The 22,037-nt window shown below is 43.4% G+C and overlaps 1 protein-coding gene across 4 annotated transcripts in view; it reads left to right on the top strand.

The window, feature by feature from the left end:
- The first annotated feature begins 1,621 nt into the window (after positions 1–1,621).
- The window catches only part of gulp1a (GULP PTB domain containing engulfment adaptor 1a), a 70,863-nt gene continuing 50,447 nt past the window's right edge, over positions 1,622–22,037 (top strand). For 2 of the 4 annotated variants that reach the window (XM_041950523.1, XM_041950517.1), the window contains exon 1: positions 1,622–1,744. The gene's annotated coding sequence lies outside the window, so the exon portion shown is untranslated. The remainder of the gene's footprint in view (positions 1,745–22,037) is intronic. The other 2 variants (XM_041950521.1, XM_041950518.1) reach the window with 2 other exon arrangements.

Below are 22,037 nucleotides of genomic sequence, written 5' to 3' on the forward strand. Positions count from 1 at the left end.
TCTTAAGATTTGGCACACGCATAACTCCCGTGGCCTGATCCGTCGCTATGGTAGCTCCCCCCTTCAGCTCTGGCAAACCAATCATTGACATAAACCACATCAATACTGGTGCGGCAGCGTAGGAACACCACCACAGACTCCATGTTAAAAACTATGAAATACAGAGAGATTTTCCTGGCAGTCCGGTAATACTAAAACTAATTTAAAATGAATTACACTAATGCCAAATTGGCAAAAATGTCTCCTAAACATGATGGTGCTTTTATCTCCCACACCAACACACATGTTTGGGTCTCGTCCCAAAGTACTCGACTGTTGGACCAAAATATTTGAAATGTTGCAAAATGCTTTTAACGCAATTATTGATTTTAACCCCACAATTATTCACAACACATTTACAGCAATGCCCGATGATTAGAGTCCTCCTGTCATATTGCAATGGGCCGTAGATTTCACCAATGTGAAGATGGCTGGACGTCTTATTATTTTGAAATGGAAACATATTTCACCTCCTGAATTTGAAGGTTGGGTTTAGGACGAAGCCCACTGAACCGCATCGTTTGTGAAAATTAAACACTTAAAAAAGATGCTCCTCGAAAACTTTCCATACATTTTGGAAACTCCCTCAAAATTTAGTTGTTTTCCTAACTAATTCCCTGTTTATTAATTTACATAGCGATAGAATTTGGAAAGAACTAAACAGCATAAAATAATCAATAGTCTGTTTGCTTACATGTGTGTGGTTTTGGACAAGAAACACAATGTTTGCTAGCCAGCTAGCATTACACTAGCTAATGCTTTGAAGAAGTTGACCTGCTGGCAAAGACAGGCTACATGCAAAGGTAAGAAGAGGTACTTATTTGCTATCAGCTAGCTAATTAGCAGAAAATTACTGATTTAACTAAATCCAGCTGTTGTGACGGTCATTATATTTGAGTAACTGCTGGACACAAGGGAGTAAGTAAGGTATGATGAAGGTCTCTCTAGTGGAGAAAATGTGATGTTGACCACTAATGGGTGCCTTAATATGGACTGCCAATGAACTGCCTCTACATGTCTTTAGAGAGTTGTGTCTATTTAATCCAGAGTAACACTTTAAATCAGAGTCCCTCATTGAAACATATAAATTGGAACCGTTTCACCCTGAACGCATCAGGACTTTGGTGCCCCGCCACGCGCAGCCTGAGCCCTCCACTGGTTTAAATGAATGTAGCTCAGCTGCGTCACTTTGTGGCTGTTTGTGCCACAGTCTTTGCCTCCGGAGAAAACTAAACTGACCATTATTTGACATGTGCGGCCACTTTCCTCTGAGGAAGATCCCACCAAACTTTCCCAATGCAAATGCGAGTAAATGTGTGCAATTTATTCACATTTTCACAGATTAAAAACATTTTCCATTTCTTTTTTTTCTTTCTTTCTTTTTTTTTTAATTAATATAGCCCTTGTGGTGAAAGGGTCTCCTCTAATGCGGTGCCTCCCTGATTCTTTCCGGTCGCGTCCTCCCCTCCTTTTCCATGTATTATTCAAGTTGCGACCAAACACCAAAGAGCTGCTGAGACCGAGTGCTTGTTGACGTCAGCAAACTTATCCAGCAGCTGTAGAGGAGGCGAGCTGAGGAGGAGGAGGAGGAGGAGAGGGAATGAAGACCGCTGGATGTGGAGCTCTGGCTGCTGAGGATCGCGGACTGCTTTTTTTCCTTCCTGTCTGCGGGACTGTTCGGACTTCTCCTTCTTCCACTCGCAGTGTAAGTAAAGGCGCTCCTCTTCTCCTTCCCCAGCTTCGATCGGCGCAGTTCGGACTTCAGATGGCGAGTTTCTCGGCTGCTGCCTGCACTCTTTCGCGAATCGGTGCAGCCGAGCTCGTCCGAGCGGCTTGCTGTGCGCCGAAGTTGGCTCCGCGGCTGCGGAGCTTCGAGCTTCACGTTCTCGTGTTTGTGTCGGCCACGAAACGCGCTGCGTTTGTGTTTCCGTGTTAAAATCACTCCCGAGCTAACGGGAAACTTTGTTGCGCAAGTCCGTGCAAGGTGGACTCCGAGCGGTCGAGTCCGTCTCTCGGTCTTGGTCGAGAATCTTGCACGAGTTGAGACTTTTGACGCTGTTTGTTGTTGTCACTCGACTGTTTGCAAACAGATAAACAAGAGGCTGGAGATTTCCCTGCGTCGTTGTGGGAAATGATGGAGACACAAGCAGAAATGCCACTTCTTCCACTGCCTGTGTGCGCAAACGAGAGAGCGCGACCCGGCCTGACCCGCCTTTCTTCCCGCACATGTGCTGCTGGCCAGTGATCTGGTCTGAAACATGTCCTGAGGCGCAGCTGCAGAGTTTGGGTTCGTGTCTTTGCTGTGTCGCTTTGATTGACACTCCAGGATCCATTAGACGGCTTTTTCCCTTTCATCCCCACTTGCCAGATATTCTGCCTGCCTTATTGCTTCCCGTTGTGCGCTGTGAGATATTAATAACTAACGCACCGGATCCAGCCCTCACCTTGAGGATGGATCTGATTATGTTGTACTTCTGGTTTCTTGTCTCTCACTTCTCATTTCGTGGCTGAGGAGTCACCATTTCTTTCCTTGTGGTTGTGAAATAGAAAATTTTGCAGACTTGTTGAAGTCAGCAGTAATGGACGCTGTGTTTTCTGCCTTTTAACGGGCTGATGGTGTGACATCCGTTGAACAGGCTCTGGTCTTTCAGCCACTGGCAGCAGTAATTGAGTAGCTGCTCTTCAAGTGGCTCATATGCTGTGAAAATCAGCATGAATTAGTATTTCACAAATTGCAACGCATGGGAGCAGTTTATCTTCTTCCCACTTGTCTGCCAGGACTAGAAGGAGGTGGTGGTGAAGATCAGATTTCAAGCAAAGTTAAATAAAGGTCGTGTAAATTATTTGACAGTCTTATTTGGCTTAAGCAGCCTTGACCACCTCCCTGTGTGTTTGTTGCGTGCAGTCTGCTGTCATTTGGCTCCAGGTGCCGTCCATCCAGGTGCATCTGAAATATAATGTAGGTCCCTCTGATGTCAGATCAGTGTTAACCCTCTGAACTCTGAGCTCTCTTCAGTCCTCTCTCTGCTTTTGTTTACAGGCTTTTGTTATGGTGTCGCCATGTCTTGGCTCGCCACGTCATGCTGTCATTTTCAGGCGTCGTTTGGCTCATTATGACATGCGGATATGGATTTTTTGGCTTTCAACATGTTGTTCATCTGTATGTGACTGGATAAATAGTGTCAGTGTACAAAAGATGTAAGAATGATTTTGACGGGACATTACGTGCCTTACCGATGGCAAAATGTGTCTGTTTTGTATAAACAACCACACAAACAAAGAGCTAATCTTCTCTGTTTTGTCAGTCCTCTCATTTGCTGTTTCTTTGGAATGAATATATGCTTTAAATGATGTAAACAGGAAGTATTAGGTTGTCGTGGAGTGAGCTTGTTTAGCCCCTGTTTCTTAACATTATGCTCACAGCAACATGGAAAGTCATCAGGTGCATCACTTGGATTGGATTCCTCAGCAGATTTGTGGCGTTCATGCTCAGTGGACAGTGTGAGTCCAGCAGTACACCCATGACGCGTTCAGCACATACAACAGACACACGTGTCACAGACGCTGACGTGGTCGGGACTCTTCTAGGAAGTCGGCAATTTGAGGTGTTGAGCGCAATCAGTCACCTGCTGATCTGAATCAGACACGTCCTGACACGTCCTGTTTTCATTGTGGGTGCTAGATGATGTTTGTTTAACAGTAGCCTCACTTATTAAATATGTGGCCTTTGCTGTTTGAGGTGGCACCGCTGCTCGTTTCCCCTGAAGCTTAATAAACCTCATATTTGGAGCAGACATTAGTAATTGATGAAATAATCTGTTTGGATTATTAATTTATCCTTTCAATCATTTTAAATATTTGCTGCTTTTCTTTCTTATTCATCATTGTGAACTGAAACAAGACATTTTAACATGTCACCTTTTTTGGGGATATTTTCCAGACTAGTAATTATTTGTTTAATTAAACAATAATCGGCAGAATACCACTAATATTAAAAGTTAGAGGCAACAAGGCAGGGCGCCTCCACTGTAAAATGCTGCGGGAAACACTGTGTAACACACCTGGATGACGTTTGTTTCTACGAGCCATGTGATTGGTTGGAAACTTTTAGCTGTACGCTGTTAACAACAGGTGCTGAAGTTAGAACAACAAGCTGATTGCAGGTCAGTTAAACTATGGCGGGCGCAGGTGAAGCAGCGGAGCTGGAAGACCCGTCTGCATCCTCTCAAATCAGCTGTTTTGGAACCGTTTAGGCTCCTGGTCAGCTACGACGGCAGGGGCAGCAGAGTTGTGGGAAAGATGAGGATGGTGCAGCAGTGTTGCTCCGCCATTGTAGGCCAAGTGAATGAAAACACATCGAACATGCTAATGCATGTTTGATCTGATCACCCTTCTGCCTCAGTTTGGGGCTCCTGGACTGTGACTGTGTGCTGCTGCACTCCTCATTTCTTCTGTTTTCTGTTGGATGTTTATTATGACTTTGTGTTTTGTTGACGTAGTAGTTTGCATCATGCATCAAGAATAATCACGTCTGCTGAATACACTTAGAGTGTCATCTGCTTGTCTGTCACACAGTTTGTTAGTGCAGGAAATAGTGATTCTGATTCCAGTAATGAGTCGATTGATGGCATCTGGGAAGCGATGACCTCTCTGCACGTTGTGTAGGCAGTTGTGAAAATCTGCATCCCGCTCCTGTAATGCTGACAGCACTCATGTTTACCAGTCGCAGCCTGCCTTCAGAGGGTTCAGCAGACACTTCATCCATCAGCGCGGGATCACACAGTGACTGATAACATCATTACTACTAGCCCCTGCTCCCCCCCTTCCTCACTGTCGCCGAAATCTCTATTACAACAAGTTCATCTTCCCACCCAGAGCCGTTTGTTGTCAGATCGCTGAAACGCTGAAGCGACTTCAGCCTCACGCGCCGTCGGAGACATCAAGCAGCTTTTCATCCGCTATGACTGCTGCAGCCGTTACCTCAGGAATCAAAACTGAGCAGGAAGATTACACGGATGCTTATTGCTGGCTCGATTTTCTTATCGTCGTCACGTCTGTGTCAAAACGAAATCCTTCTTATGGGCTGAAACCACGCCGGTGACTTGCCTAAGTCAAGATAATTGATATTTTTGTCTTGCTGGTCTAAGGTGTTGACTCCCGCAAATGTCAAAGCCTTCTGTCTCGCCATCTCTGTGATAGAATTAATCCTCTCAGCATTTATTATACATCTCAATTAATCACGGGCTTTTGCAGATGAGACAGCTGAGGGAGCCTTGAGCCTTTGCATGGCGCTGCCTGGTTTCCATACTCCTGTCCCCGTTCTTTTGTCTTGCCTTTTCTTGGAGGAGGCTGGTATTGTTTCTTGAAACAGAGGCTCCTTTCCAGCAGTAATGGATCCTCTTTGTTGTTCATATCATGTGTCATTCTGGAAGTATGTTAAGACGCACTAGGAGGAAAATAAATTAATATAACGTCAGTCCCAGGCACTTAAAAAGGTATATTTTACATTCAGAGCTTTGATGTTTGGACTGAAAATAACACTTTGGTGCTTCTTTCTTCAGCATAAATAATTTTTAAAGGACCCGCAAACAAAAAGATAGTGCAGTAATGTGTGATGGTTGAAAGATTTGTATGAAACATTGCTGGACAGATGTTTCAGTTCAATGAAACAAACAAAAGATTGTGTATTTCTAGCTGTAGAAATGAATCTAAACACATTTGTTTATTGACCTCAGGTTTAGTTGGATCTCTTGACACGTGACAAACCTGAAACATGGTGTGTCAGTTGGGACGTACTGATTCTGATACTTGGCATTAGCTCATCCGGCTAACACCAAGTGCTGATCTCTTACTAGTGCTCTATTTTTTGCTGACTTGAAGAATCTGGCAGCCTAATATGACTGAATGTACAGAGACTGATGGCAGAACTGAATTTCAAAACAACACTAAAAAAAACTAGAAGAAAAAATATTAAATGTGGTTTTATTAAGTCCTCTCTGATGTTTGATCTACTTGATAATGTCGGTGTTGGTGAACCATTGAAGATGTTACCTTCAGCTTTGGGAAATTAATTCTGTGAAAGCATTTGTTTTTCACAATTTTCTGACGTATTGAGAGAATTTGAAAAAATATTTGTTTGGAACTTAGAAGGGTTTGGTTTAGTCTAAAGTTAGGTCCATCATTGATCAATCAACATCTTTTGTATCTTGTATTGGACAAAATGTAGCCTTGAGTACGCTGACAACTTTGCCAATGCAGTTCGACGAGATGGTGTATCGTTTCCATAGCAACAACGCGTAAGTTTCTGTCAGCTTTCTGTTGCTCAGCTTCGTGATGCCTTCAGGGGAACGGGACGTCAGAGTATTGTCTATAAAATTTCGCCAACAAGGCGTTTACTGTGTCAGCTCAGGAAACTGGATGATCTGCCGTTGGAGCGTGTTGACTCGATTTTAGCTGCACTGTAGAGTGACATGCAGCAAATGAAATGACCCCTCCCAAACACACACACACACACACACACACACACACACACACACACACACACACCTTGCTGGATATGACGCTTGTTAATGAGACTTCTTAATAAGTGTTCTTTACACAGAGCTTTACCTGGGGTGTAAACACAGTTGGGTTGAGCTGGACTCACACCGTTGCCAATTTTCTCAATACGAAATTTTTGGAGTTGACGTAATACTTTAATGTGTACCAATCAGAAAATAGAACTATTGAAAATGTAGGTTAAATGAGCCGGTATCGGGGGACTTTTTTTCGTCTGGACACAGCGTTTACAGCAGCTGAACCTCCTCCCTTAAAAAGCCAAATTAGTCAAGGGTAAATAAATCTGCCAAATAAGTGAAAGAAACAAGGCGCTCGTCCTAATGAAAACTTTCAGGGTGATAAATGAACCGTCTTATTGGCCTTGCTCCTAAGATGCCACATCACAGACTGGAATAGAAATGGCCTTTCTCTGCTCCCCATAGTTGTGCCTCAAGGTGTCCATACAAGATCAGCATTTACTCTCCCAGTGTTGCAATACTTCTCCACCCATGGTTGCGATATGTTTTTCGAGTTATGATTTCTTCACAGTGCCTGCTTGTGCCATGCACAGCGTTGACCTCGTCGGTAGCGCTTTGACAGGTCAGATGCAAATATGGCAAGTGAAATTGTCAAGAGTAGCGCTGACACACAGGTGGGCAGCAGCAGCCTGACACTGGACACAGAAGGTCAGTCAGTGCAGGTGTGTTTTGATATTGATGATATGACCGAACCTTCACATGTGCTTCATGGAGAATATCGTCTGTGTCATGTCGGAGGCCTGTTTGCTTTAAACAAAGCTTTTAATTTCCTGCATTTAGTTTTTGAGATCGCACTGTCATAGCGGTCCTCCAATCACAGGCTGACGCATTTATATTCATTTGAGTTTGAAAGATAATCTTATTAAATATGAACATGTGCATTATGTAACCCAGTACTATTGAGGAACCAAGTCATTTCATTTTGAAGATGTTTGAGCGTGGCCTCTGTGTAAGCGCGGCTTGTTGCCAGACCCCTGGGATTTTACTGTCGTCATATTCATGAACTGTGTTTAGTGACACGAGAAATCGCTTTCCATACATTCTGTTGTTGTTCCCTGCGAGCAGAGGAAAAAGGCTGGTAGTCATCATCATGCTAAAACGTCTAAGAGTCTTGTCACCCTGCATGTACATGCGAGTTTGAAACATGCATATCAAATATAAAATAGTTTCTTAAGGAATAAACCACACTGAGGTAGAACGACAGTAATTATAATGTTGCTGGCTGATATTATCGACAATGCTGGAATATCATTTCGACCTGTAGAATTTCCTGCTCATTAGATAAACAGTGGTGTTAATTCTTTTAAGGCATCCTGACTTGAAATGTAAAATCTAATTTATGCATTAATGGTAAAAAAAAAACAAGACAAATGCTCTATTTTTGGCTGGACAGCAGCAAAGTGGGGCCAGCCCTATAAACATAAAAGTCTGTCCCTGACCTGAGTGATGAATTTATGTCATTGGTCGGTTCTGTGTTGGAGTTTCCCCATTTCTTTGAGAATTGATAGGTGTGAACAGTCCTCATTACATCCTCAGGAGGCTTTTAAGTTTTGTTTATGCCTTTGCTTTTGCCTCTGCAGACGGCGGCTGAGCTATGAGCATGCAGAATTGCTCGATGTGCTATCTGTTGCAGTATTCTCCGAAACACCAGGGGGCGCACAAACAAAACATTCAGTGAAGAAGTCAAAGAGTATTACCACAGGTAGAACCACAGGTCAAACATAACTACACACGCTGATGTAGAGCTCCTTAATGGAGAGAATGAATCATAAATAAGTGTAAATTCATATCTGTTCATGGACAGTCTGCATTACATAATCCCTCCATAGACAGAAGTGTGTGCCAATAATATCAAGGCTGAATATCCTGCAAACACTTTGATTCTGCTGGCAAAATATTTACTCAAATGTAGGAAGATACGATGTTCATTTATTTATCATCAACACAGGGCTGTATAACAGGAGGGTAGATGACATCCATTTATGCTACTAACAAAACAAAAATTAACTAAATGACTTGATAGATAATAAGAAATAAAGAAATGTGATAATTTGTGAAATGTTAAACCAAAGTCAGCAGACTGATGATGAAGATGGTTCTGTTTCAGCTAACAATTACATGACTGAGATTAAAATTGCGTTGCTGTCAGTCAGCTGCAACAGAGTCCGAAGGCAGATAATGATTATTTTCAAGATCGCCAGTTTCGAATAAAAGCAGAAAATCCTCACGTTTAAGAAACAAACTGAAGGATGTTTGTTTCTTTTGCTTGAAAAGGGACTCCCAGGATTTCTTGATTATTATTGAAGATGGATTTCCTGACAGTTGACCTGTTACTTGAAATTTCTAACTGGCAGTAGTTCGGAGTAATATTTGATTTATGTGCAGTTCTCTCGAGTCCAGTGTGAGTCCTCGTATAATCTCTCCCCACAGCCCTTTAAGCATTACTTGCTAAAACAGACAAAAGGTGGACAAATACAAAAAGGAGCTTTTGTATTCCTCACCGTCAGTTGTCCATTGACATTTGGACGAAATGTATTTCACTGTCTCCAGAATAGGTCAGATTGATCTTGTAAGTGAATCGCAGCTGAGACCAGGGAAGCTGTCGATGGGAGAAAATGAGAAGCGAGCTCCCATCAGCCTCATTATGTTATTGCTTTCAAACTGTGACTTTAGACTTCCTCTGATTTGAGGCAAATCACGGCCGCTGATTTGGTTTAATGCGTCTGTGTGCGGCGCCGCCTGCTGTGTGCTGCTTCTGCCTCGCCCTGCGACGCTTTCTCACCCGTCTTGCATGAATCCACTGTGTGGCATTTGTGATGCTGAAGTTCCCTGAAAAACTGAAATCAGATGTGCATTTGCAGATGTTTAGCTGTTTGTTTGCTTTATTCTTAGAGTGTGTGATGACACCCTGAACGTGTGTCTGTGTTGATACAGTGCAATGTTTATATATAGTAAGGTGAACCTGTGACCATGTTTTTGTGTCATTGAAGGGTGGGCCACAGCTGAATGTCAATGCTTGTCATAGTACATTTTGATTAATGAAAGTAATTTCCTGATGAATGTGTTATGGCTTTGTAAGAGATAAGCAAATGGGGTGAGAAACATGGCCCCTCGCAATTAGCGCTCATGGCTATCAAAATTTGATAGTTACGGTAACTATAAGTAGACACAGCGGATGCGCGGACTGAATGCTAAATCGGTTTGCTGTTTTGCATCATTCCTCACACCTTCGTCCTTATCTTGACAGCGAGCTCCCGTGCATGTTCGCAGGACGTGACCTTTAATTTGTTGTGGGAATCAGACTTGTTAAATGGCCACGGGGGTGATGCGTATTGTTCGCTCAGGATTAAATTTGTATTCCCCGCAGCTCTGTGCATGATCAAGACCCCGTGGCAGCTTATTTGACTCATGGCTCACCCATACAGTAGTGCAGAATAAGCTCTCCGCTCAGACGGGAATGCACAAATTCACTCTTTCACTCAGGCGTTCAGTGCTGGCTAAAAGGAAATGCACCGCAGAATAAGTCATTGAAACCAATTAAAACAAAGGGGCTGCACAAAACATCTGAGACATCTAGTGAGAAGCAAAGATGGCTTTTTGTTGTCTTTACCCAGCTGTGAGCACACACACACAGGACAGACATCTCTGTCAGAAGGCTAAAGCGTATGCTACAGCAGTAATACAGTACGTATGGAAAGTATACCAGCTCCCATCCACTTTACACTCATGGCTTCAGCAGCAGTGGAGAGAGGACCAGCATGTCCTACTCTAGTACAAGAGCTGTTACATTACTGTGTTAGATTAAAACTACTCATGTTAAAAACTATCCTTTCCAACCCAGGTCTGCTCAAGTAAAAGTTTAAAAAAGTTGCTCTATTTGAAGACAGTATCGCAGCCGCACACCTCACTCCCGAAACTGCCGTCCTGCACGGGAGCTGTGCCAAGCCAGGCCAGCGTAGCCCAGCTGTGCCTTCACTTTGACGGGCTCAGTGTGGGTCTATGTTCATCTTTCGAAAGGTAAACAAAAGAGCCGCGGTGCTTTAAAGTTCTTTTTCACTGCTGTGCTTCTGTTCCCACCTCCACCTCAGAGACAGCAGCTTCACTGCTGTCTGTTTTTCTTTGCTTTGCTGTAACGAAGTCTGCCGCTCTGTTTAAGCTGTAATGTCAGCTGATCACTTCCTGCAGCTTTTCTTGGAAAAATAGACCTTAACCAACACATGGAAAATTAGGGATCAGCTTTTCAACTAGTCGACCATCCTTCAAATGCACCGTCCACCCATGTGCACACACACACGTGCACAACGAGAGTGCTTTGCTCTTAAATCACAGTGCGTGGTTATAATCTTGTGATATGCTATGCCCAGTGGACCGCTGTGCTGATGAAGGATGGTAGCAAGAGGTTGTGGTGGCGTTTGAAAACGGGAACTTTATTCTCGCTGCATTCAGGGAACACGTGGCTTTGTAGCACTACTAAGCTGGACATTTTTGCACTGACTATTATAACTGATTCCCTGTAGCACTGAGAGATTTAGAATGACTCCCTCAACACCTGATGAACTATGAAACACCCACACAAGTTAGAAACAAGATAATATATATATTTTTAAGTGAATAGTTACATAAACCTGACCATATTATCCAGAAATTTTAGCTTATTGAAGGTAACATTTTAAAAATTCAGATATGTTGAAGACTCAGAAACAGTGTTGCCATTAAATAGTCTGTCCCCAGCTCTGACAAGTGTATTTTTAAACTGTAAAAAGTCTCGCTCAGTACAGGTTTTAGTTGACATATCAAGTATAACTTAGTAAATAAAATATCAAGATTCCTTATAAGAAATGTTAATGTATGTATTTATATTAAAAAAATAAATAAATCAGCGGCCCATATATTGTCATCGTTTGTTTTCCAAATATCAATATATTATTAAAATCTGTAAGGGGAGCTTTCATCGCTGAGGTTTTGACCAACAGCTGGGCCCAGATGCATAAAACTCTGTCGATTCACCAGTTAATCTGTCACATTTATGAAGCCACACACATGGATGTGCTTTATAAATGTCAGTCATCGTGGAACTGCCTGCACATGCATGAGCCTCATTCCCAGTTTACCTTAAATGGATGAAGAAACACCTTTTAAATCAGTTTGCATATGGATACTTGTGCCTGCTTCACCACATTAGGCCTGTCAATGAGAAGCAACAGCAAGAAGAACCTCCAACAGCCCCACAGCAGCTGTCACTGCACACCACTACTTCTATATTTATATATTTATATATATAGTTGCACCTCTGAGTAACACTTTACAGAATGCTGTGAAGACTTCAAGAATAATAACACAATTTGTGAAATTACCAAGTGCAAGGTTACGTCTCTCATATATTTGAGGGGCCACCTCCTCATTATCACCCACAGCCATCCCTGAAAAAACCAAGCGTACGCCTGGTTTGAAGCGTGCATGGAGTGAGCACATTCTTCTTTTATACATACCAGGTCATGTGTGGCAGTGTCGTGTGCATGGTTTCTGTGTGGTTGTATAGTTTCTGCTGCATCTGGCCCCTGGTTGAAGTTCATCAAAACATGCACATCTTCTGTACTTTCTGGTGCCTGTGGACCAGATTTAAATATCACAGGACTGTAATGCAGCAGCAGATGCTGCGACAGTCAAGTGGATAGACGAGGAGTTGCAGGTGACAGTTGCATAATGTGCTTTGTGCAAACATTGTGCTGTGACATTTCTGTTTTTTGAAGGAGCGCAAAGCCTGGGGATCCCAACCATATAGAAATTTGATCCGGCCCCTCTGCGTGCCGCCCTGCATCTCTTGTTTAGTCGCATTACAGGAAAGCACAGTGTAGATGAAGGCTTCAGATATGTGCACTTCATCCTGCCGTCACAGATCGTGTTCGGCATTTGTGGAGCTGACAAGCGGCATTTAGAGCTGATGGCTCTGAGCAAATCAGGCAGGGAGACAGACCAACACTGTCGCTATTGGTGTTCCAATTTGGCTGAGGCTTTAGAGCGCACGTCTACTTGATCCAGCACCTCCAAAGAAATCACTGGCATACGCCTGTCTAAGGCGTCCCCAGTTAATTCAAGAAGTCATCCCATTGTGGGCGAAAACAGACCACTTTTTATGGCTCTTTTATTTCTTCATGAGTACCATTAATTTCAATGGGCTGGCCTCAGTGCTTTGCAGCTGGCATTTTTTTTTATCCGCTTGAGACAACATGACTGCATTGCCCTCCTCCTGGTAATGAATTGGCAGGAGTTATGTGTGTTTTATTGGAATTGTTTAGCACTTTAGTTGGGAGGCTGATTTCTCTGTTCAGTCTCAGAGCATGCTGCATATCTCATCCTCGCAGGCCTCAATGGCTATTTTTGCGTGCTAGATGTTTTGCCAAGGCTGCAGTCTGAAGTAAACTACTTATCCTTCTCAAGCACATTATTTATTTTCTTCCACACTATCAGCCTGGAAGCTTCCTCCATAAAGATCATTCACATTAAAGCTAATTAGATTTATTTGGGCTCGTTGCAATGCCGCCTCCCTGTGCAAACAGTCAGGATTTCAGTGTCGTTCCCTTGTTGCTGTTTGTCGACTGCGGCATAAACCTTTCTTTTTTATCTCTTTGACGTATACTTGGCCGTCTTAGTTTTGTCACAGAAACAAAAAAAAGCAAATAATTATTTTCTGATGTCGACCTGTGCACAGTTTTCTTTTGCATGCAGTGAAAAAACAGTGAACAGATCATTCCTTCTATGTTCTAATAGTCGTCTTGAGTTTTTTTTCCTTCTTCTGTCCTTTCAGTTGTACATTTTCTATAGACTTAAAGGAAGAAGGAAAATAAAAAGCATCGGTACTTTGACAACAAATAAACCACTAACTTCTTTTCTCAGGTGCTTTACATAATGGGGCTTGTGTCCAGAGCCAACGAGCACAAAAGATGAAGGAAAACAACAAACAAAGTGAGATAACCTCGTATCTTGTCTTATTGCAGCAGTATTAGCACCGTAACTGTCGGCTGCTGGAGGAAAGTAGCTACAAGACAAAAACTATTTTAAGCGGATTACACAAATTTCAGTATTTTGTTTAAGCTGTAGATGATTTAAATATGGCCAACTTTAACAAGGTGATAGTAGTATACTATCAGGTCTGCAGGATTTACTGTTGTTCACCAATTTGACTTTGATTGCTCAAGTGATGCAAATCATTTATGGTACATATATGAAGACCTTCTACGTGGAACTTCATGAACTACGTTCTTTCCATAGGCAGCTGGATTTTCTTGTGGTTCTAGGAGACGTTTCGCCCCTTGTCCATGACGCTTCTTCATTTCTGACTGACTGGTGGGGAGTCCCAGGCGTTTATGCTCTTGCAGGATCATTGGAAAGCAGTTTCACCACCTGGATGAGTGAGAATCTTCACAGATGTATGTGCAGACCTGCTGGTTAAAAGTTGAGATGTAAATGTTTTTGTCACACAGTATGGAGTGTGTCTTTTAACCAGCACTAACAGATTTTTTTGGCCACTTGGTGGCAGCAGAAACAAGCTGCAGACACAGGGCTGACGCACTTCCTTCTCTAACTTATTCGGAAGCACCGATCTGTCTGCGGGTACCACCACGCCGTCTCGGCCCTCGTCTCCTCACACAGTTAGTTGTTAGCCTGGTGTGTCTCATACAGATACTAAAGGGTACCTCGTGCATCTGTATGAGACGCAGCAGGGCGTGACAAAGCATCGATATTTGACAACCTGGGAACGAGACCGGGCTGCAAACACTTATGTTTTTACACATCTAACAGACACAGAGACACATGAGTACTCATTTGATCTTGTGTTTGGCTCTCAGTCTAATTTCAGCTCTCCCTTTAGTTCTGTTTTTGTCTCCCGAGGGAAATATCTGGCTTTTTAGCTGCTGAACGCTCCGCTATGTCATCCAGCTAGTTGCCAACTGCGTCTGTCTGCTGCTTGGAGCTGAGCGGGTCGCGTACGGTGGGTTTGTGGAGCTTTTTTTGCTGATAGTGGCTGCCTGCTGTGGCAGGAAGTGACAGCGATGAGAGCAGCGAGAGTGAACCAAAGCGGTAAAGCTGTGCGTCATAAAAGAGTTGTGCGATATTTCTCTGTGGGCTTGTCACAATGAGTGACACCTTTAACATTTCACATAAAAAAAAAGCTTCTGTTCTGGACATTTTCGATGTTGATGCATTGTCATAGCAACCTACCACATTGTGTTTTATACAGGCGAGCTTAATCATAACAATACAGCAGTGTACTGCATTAATACATCAATATTACCAGCAGGGAAAAGGACAGCAAAAGCTTATTATAGTCTGTGACAAAGTAAAACAGCATGACCCCCCCATTAACATATTAATTGCACGTTAACTCTCCAATCACAAATGCAATCAAATACAAGATTTAATAAGAATGAAATGAATTTGAAAATAATATTTTGATTGGGAATCATCAAGTGCAAAAATCAAGTCTGCCCTCTAACCGCGGTTAAGAGGCAAGAGCGCCCACAACCAGCTTCCAGATTCACCCAGAGTAACAATAATAGTAACATGGCATCTGAATTTCCACCTGAATCAGGTCTGAGTTTGCTTTTTAGGATCATGGACAACGTGACAAAGTGTGAAGGCTCATTTTAATTCCCCGCAGAAAGAAAGAAAGAAAGAAAGAACCCAGCATCCCCTGATTTAAATGGAGATTGTTTTCAGTCTCAGTCCTTCTGTCTTTTTGCTGTATCCGGCTCTCCAGCTTGGTCAGTGGTTGCTGGAAAGCTTTTCTGTCAGTATGGCCAAAAATGAGGCCAGTGAGGAAATCTAGTGTGTAATTGCGGCACTAACAGCAGTCCGGGTTAGCTCTTTGTGCAGGAGCAGAGATACCGACCTGGAGGGTGACTCCTCAGAGACCGTGGATGTGAGCTTGACTGGATAGAGACTCTGTGGCCCGCCGCCACAGCCGCCGAGGCCATTCTCCAGAGAGAATTATAAAATGAAATTTGCAGCTGAATTATGTGCTTTGCCTCCCTCACACTCACGACTCCAGATATAATTACTTCTCCCCTGTTCGATTCTGTCTCCGTCTTAGTCACCAAATTCAAACTGCTGTTTTTTTTCTATGAGGGGGGGAGATTGTGCTGCCAGCTGTGCATCAGCTATAGCAATCTGTACCATGGAAGCCTGTCGGATCAGACTTCCAGACTGATCTGGTTGTGTGTGATATTGGCCCACTGTTAGCAGCCGATAGCGTGTTAACGGGGGCAGATTTGGCCATAAAAAACCCGAGTTCAGTTGACAAATAACAAAATTATATGGAAGCTTGCAATACATGTTGTATGGCAGCTTTCTGACAACTGCATCAAGAGCTCTTAGCAACACAGTAGCTGCAATATGAAATTAATTTAAAGTACAAAGACCACATTATTCTCGATCCACTTATGTGTACAGCTGTATGTGTCAAATGGTAAATGGACTGCATTTATACTGCACTTTTCCAGTCTATGGGCTGATGGTGCACCGAGGAAAGTGTCATTATCTTTCTCAAGGACACTTTGAGATGCAGATTCAAGGGACCGGGGATCGTACCACTAACCGTCTGATTAGTGGGCGACCCGCTCTGCCTCCTGAGCCACATTGTTGCCGTCTTCATGATTAGACGGCTGTATCCTTGTCAGGTGTCAGAATTCGCATGTTCATGACTGCACAAGTCATTATCACCTGATTCTGCAAGCCTCCAGATCCTGTTGAATGAGTGCCACAAGCATTTCCAGCATGTGGCTGCAGGTGAAAGCCTAGAGCACCGTGAAGAGTTGCCTGAAGAGGTTAAAACTCAAATCCATTATAATCGCTTGGAAAGATATGTTTGACAAAATAAAAGGTGAAGTCAGAATGCATTTATCCATTCATAATGTGGTCAGGTCACAGGAAATGAGCAGCTCCTCACGGATAAATAAACCTGACCTGTTGAAATCAGAAGTGATGTCTCGGCTCAACCGGAGTCTGTCCACGCGGGCATCAGTATGCGTCAGACAAAGTGCTTGTCAGATGTTTGACCGGCGTCTGACGCCTCCTCACTTACAGCTTTCTGATATCAAGACTGGCAGAGCTGCATCCGGCAATTTCCATAACTTTGCAAAATCAATGATCCAACAAGTAGCTGACTTCACATGGGGACTGGCCACAGGTGCGGAGGTGAGAAAGCAAACAGGCTTAAAACTTCTTTTTCAGTCTCTTCTGTCGCTTTTGGTTTGTACAGATGTGTGCGACACTGCGTCTTCGAGGAAAGACTGACAGCGCGGCCATCTTTGAACAGTTATCAGGTGTCGCTCCTCTCTGTGGGCCGCGGCTTCTCAGCCTGCCTTCGTTCAAAACCAGCTCTCCTTCAGACGAATTTGGACACCGCTTACCGTGGTGTGCGAACATAACATGACACACAGGTGAAGCTAATCCACACACTGTGGTCATGCCAGTGAATCCACCTAAAGGCAGATGGTGTAGACAGACATGTCAGTCAACAGACCTTTGCCTCATGTCAGAGAGGACTGAACAAAGCTTGAAGGTAATGACTGAATAGTGAAGATAATTAGATTATAAAGCAGGTGCTGAAATTTCAAAACATCATAACATTCTGCTTTTCATGACCGAGCCTGATGCCGTTAATGCAGGTTGTGTTATCCTGTCATGCAATTGCTGTTGCCACGGTTACAGCTTGCCTATTTACCCTGATTACACACGTGCAGGCACATTGTAAATGGGCATTGTTAAAGGTCAAAGGGCATTGTTTTATACTGATTGTAGGTCGATGTTTTTAACTCACACATGCACACACATTCATACAAGTCATCAGTGGTTATAAATATAATAGAATTTCAGTTTCACCATTAGTGATTGCACCGTGTGAAGCAGGTAAACCCAACCGACTAGACCAAACCCAACCTGAACCCCGACATCATCTCTAAATGTTTGACCCGTCAGTCCTGGCAGGCTCGGGTCGGGTCTCCGCCCTATAACTGGCATCTGACACGCATTGATTCGCTGTTGCTCTGAATTTTTGATTAAATACTGGCAGAGTGGTTTGTTTTGTGGAATGAAAAAATGCCAGCAGTAGCAAATAGAGCTCTCACAGCTTTTGTCTTTCTATAATGGACTGTCATTTACCGGAAGCAGCCCGATCTTTAATCACTTTAGAAGCCCGAAACACTGCTTTCAAACTTTCCTTGTCATGAGGAAAATTAGAAGTCGGAAGCTGCAGACACTTAGCTGAGGTGAAGTTGCAGTAATGTGGCCAAAGGAGTGCCACTACTTGGGGGAGAAAAGAAGACATAAGGAAATGGACACGCTCTGCAGCCCTGCTCTAAGTGCGAACACCTACATTTGCATGGTCATGTTTTTTGATCTCTCTGCTGGCTGCGCCGTCGCTCGTCTGTCACTCCAGATGCATTATAGCCTGTGTGAAGACGTGGGAATGCCCTCCGGACTGATGTTTGTCTTCACTGACAGTTTCTCATAATGGGCGTATATTAAGATTCTACCTGCAGCGTACAGTTTGCAGATTTTACTAATGCACGCTCTCTAGCTCTCTCACACACGAACAATGCGCATTCAGACTCCTGTCATCCTCACAAAGCTCGCTTTTTTCCTATCCTCATTTTGACCTTTAAAAGCCGGAGTCCTAACTTTGTCATTGGCTTCTGCGGGCCAGGCTCGTGTCCTCTTCCCTCCCAGGCTTCTTTCTGCCGCCGCGCTTTGCTGTTTCGCCCCTGATTGTGTCCCCTTCATCTGTCACGGCGCTCTCGCTGTCGTAGACCGGCCGACAGTGATGGATGCTAATCACTCTGCCTGTGTGCCCATCCACCCCACCGCCTAGTCAACAAGCTCAGCCCAGGCTTCCCCTCTGCTTGCCTATGAATAAATGAGCTGCTCTCCTCCTTTCTGACACCATTGTCACTGTTAGTAATAATCCTGTAGCACATTTTGGTTGAGCTCAAACTAAAAGTACATGATTTCCTTTAGCTTTCTCTCTGATGTGAAATACTAGGTGAACTTTCACCCTCTGCTATTTATAAAATGTTGGTGAACCGGAAACACTTTACAGAATCTCAAAACTATCCAGTACTGATCTTTTTGTGGCCTGAATATTTCTTTCCTTTGATAAAAGATGAGGTGCTGAGCAGAGAGGTCTCTCGATGAAGCTACCTCAAAATAGCCACTTTGATGGTGGCAGGCCTCGTGTCGTGTTTGTTTGCACAGATGGCCTTGTTGTGTTTATTGCTGTGGTTTGTTGCTTATGATGGTGGCTTGGAATAATCCTGGGCTGCTGATTATGCTTCGTGCTTCACAAACTATAAAAAATGGGATCAACCCAAAACCAATTCCCGAAACCTTCTGTGACGTTAAAGGTATAAAATGAAGGATTGAAGGAAAACAGTGTATAGACTCGTACAAATCCTGCACAGCGCACCTTTAACTTTGAGTTATTTGGTTAAGGAACATGAGTTCTGATGTTTCTGAAACGTTGAGGTTAACATTTGCTTTGTGCATTTCGTTTGCTCCCTAATACATTTTGGCAAAAAGCCGAGAACAGAAGCAGAAATAGCATCACACTAAACAATGCACTGTGCCTGATAAGTGCTTCTCTGGTCCTGGTTCGGAATTCAGAAATCCATTTTCAGTAATGAGCTGCTGGACTCCTTTGTCAGGAAATATTTCAAGCAATTAAATATTAATGAAAATCACCCACATGTCAGTATTTGATGGAGAGCGTCAACCCTGTCAGACTGAGGACTGAGTGGTGACTGAGTTTCTTCTAGAAACTGAAAACAAAAACCAATTCAGCTGGATTTGAGTTCTGTAGTCTGAAAGACAAAAACAATTATCCAGAGTGGTGCGGACTTCAACAGCCTTTGACCTTTCTTGTTTTGGGTTGTCTAGCCTGCGAACCAAATAATAGAAATGTAGAACTGCAAGTAGCAATTCTTTTTTTAAACAATGAATCTGCAGATTTTTTTTTATAATTATTAATGGATGAATTGTCTTCATATATGTCTTTTGTTGTCCAACCAACAGTCCCATCTTCAAATCTGACACAAGACAATAAAAGCATCAAATCCTCACAATTAAACTGGAATAATGATGCTATGGCTGGAACAGAATAGTTGTTGTCGATCTATTTCCTGACCCCTATTGACCTTGACGTACAGTAAATATACATCCCGACAGACGGTTGATGTCTAAATGAAAAACATTTCCTTGTCAGAACCAGAGCAACATGCTAATGATCAGTCGTCTGCTTTTTTCTTTTCTTTTCCTGTCCTTTTGTTTAGTTTTGTCTTGTTTGGAGAAACTGAGAACAATACAGTTCTCCAAAACAGAGCTCTGCCTTTGAAATGTAGAGTTTTCTGAACATCGCCATGGACAGCTGACCCCTCAGCAGTGGATTGTGGGATTGTGAGTGCTGTGCAGTGATTATGGGACAAATGAAGGCAGCTTGTTCCGGGTTGTGGTCAGTTGTGAGATCCAGTCCGTGAACTCTGGCTTGTGTTCTGTCTGAGCTGGTAAATCTGGACTTGAAGTGTCTTGACCTGAAACTCACTCCACATTAGAGCTTCACGTTGAGTCAGTAGCGACCGTTCCTCTGGAAAGCTGCCGCTGTTGCTCTGCTTTTTTTATTCCTGAAGGCTGATTCATTTTGGCATGAAAATGACGAGTGATGAATATGAATTGTAGCAGCGCTGTCAAAGAGATTGCCCATTCGTTCATATGTGGGCTGGTCTAGAATAATGCTAGAACTGTGTCCTATTTTTGAACGACATAACATTTTAAAGAGAGGGTACTTTAAAGTCACTATTTGAACAAATTCGTCTCAGAATCACATTCAGTCGTCTGCATCATCTCCCACATGCCTACCAACATGGCACCAAAATTATGCCGCAAAATGTACAAAAGCAGAAATAAGCTGCAGCTTTATTGTCTGAGAGGCTACATCTACTGCAAGGGCACAAAATCTGTAAATATTGTTTTAGTCGTCTGATCGCAGCAACCGTACAATGTTAGCGGGGCAGCTGTCCTTCGCTGCTGCAAGGTTATCTGGAGTGTGATAAATACTGTGTATCATAGTGAATGATGTAGCTGGCCCACCCACCATATGCCAAATGCATGCATCCACGAGATGCTATAAATGTGCACGTGATGACAATGTCTCTCCAAGTGGAAGCTTAATGCAGTTTCAGCAGCGGAAGAATGATTTTCACTCGGTTTAGATGCTCTTATTCTGTCCCACCGGGAGTTTGAACTCCTGCCTAAGAACTGAGGAATCCTGACCTCAGAGCTGAACCGCTAAATCAAGATGAGCTGGAAGGAGTCTGAAGATGCGTCTCGCTTGCTTAGTTACCCCCCCCAAGGCCGCTTCCTGTCACGGCTACTCTGTACGCTGACAGAGAAGGATAGCCCCTCGGCAGATTGTTTTGGCCACTGGCCCATACATGCATTGAACTTTAGAGCTGGCACGAGGTCTGTCTCTCTTTGTGTGAGTGGAATCCACTCCGGCGAAGTTCAGTTCACGAGTCGCCCACGTCGGCCGGAAATATGCTCAAACTGATAATCTGAGCGTCTCAGTCCCCTGAACGCATCGGCCTGTTCAGTCTGTTTAGACAGGTTAATTGTAGTTAAACCGTTTTATGCACCTGAACGCACAGCGACCAGTCACATCTAATCCTCAGTGCAAACTGCTATGGCTGTCAGTCAGTGTGTAATTAGCCTTCAGTGCCAAGAACAGAGAAAGTGACTCAAAAGCTGGAGAAGCTGCAGGTGGGGTTGAGGGCGCAGATGAGGAAGAGCTGGTACGGGAAGCCATTTTCACCTGGTATTAACATGCACACTGTATCCAGACACAGACACGTTAATGCATTCAGATCAGAATGTGATCAGGTCTGCCTGACCACATCTGGAGCTCGTCTGGCTCACTTTGTGCTCAGATCTTAGGTAGAGACACGATACAGAGCGCCGATACAGATGTTTGTTTTCAGCAAGCGTACAAGCAGGAAGGCTGAAAGGGATGAATGTAATTTCTGCTTATATGTTTGTTCTGTGCCTTTTAAAGCGCAGAAACGTGTTATTCAACAGAACTGCGTGGAGAATGAAAGCAGTCTGGTGGGAAATGAATGATAAACAATAAGAAATAACTGTGTGTTTCACTTTGTGCCCTGCACTCATCTGTGCAGCTGATCTGCTGTTAACAAGGCATATAATTTATCTCATCACAGAGAAGCCTGCACGCTGTCTCTGCCACACGCCAGGACAAACACACACATGTTTATAATAGTTTTATAGGCAAAGGAAGAAATAATTTAATACATTTACCGAATTTACAAGAGGGGAGAAATAATTCAGGTTTTTTTTGTAGGCTGTGTTTCAAAAAGTTTA

Source organism: Chelmon rostratus, chromosome 13, assembly GCF_017976325.1.
Source record: "Chelmon rostratus isolate fCheRos1 chromosome 13, fCheRos1.pri, whole genome shotgun sequence".
In the NCBI taxonomy this organism is placed as follows: Eukaryota; Metazoa; Chordata; class Actinopteri; order Chaetodontiformes; family Chaetodontidae; genus Chelmon; species Chelmon rostratus.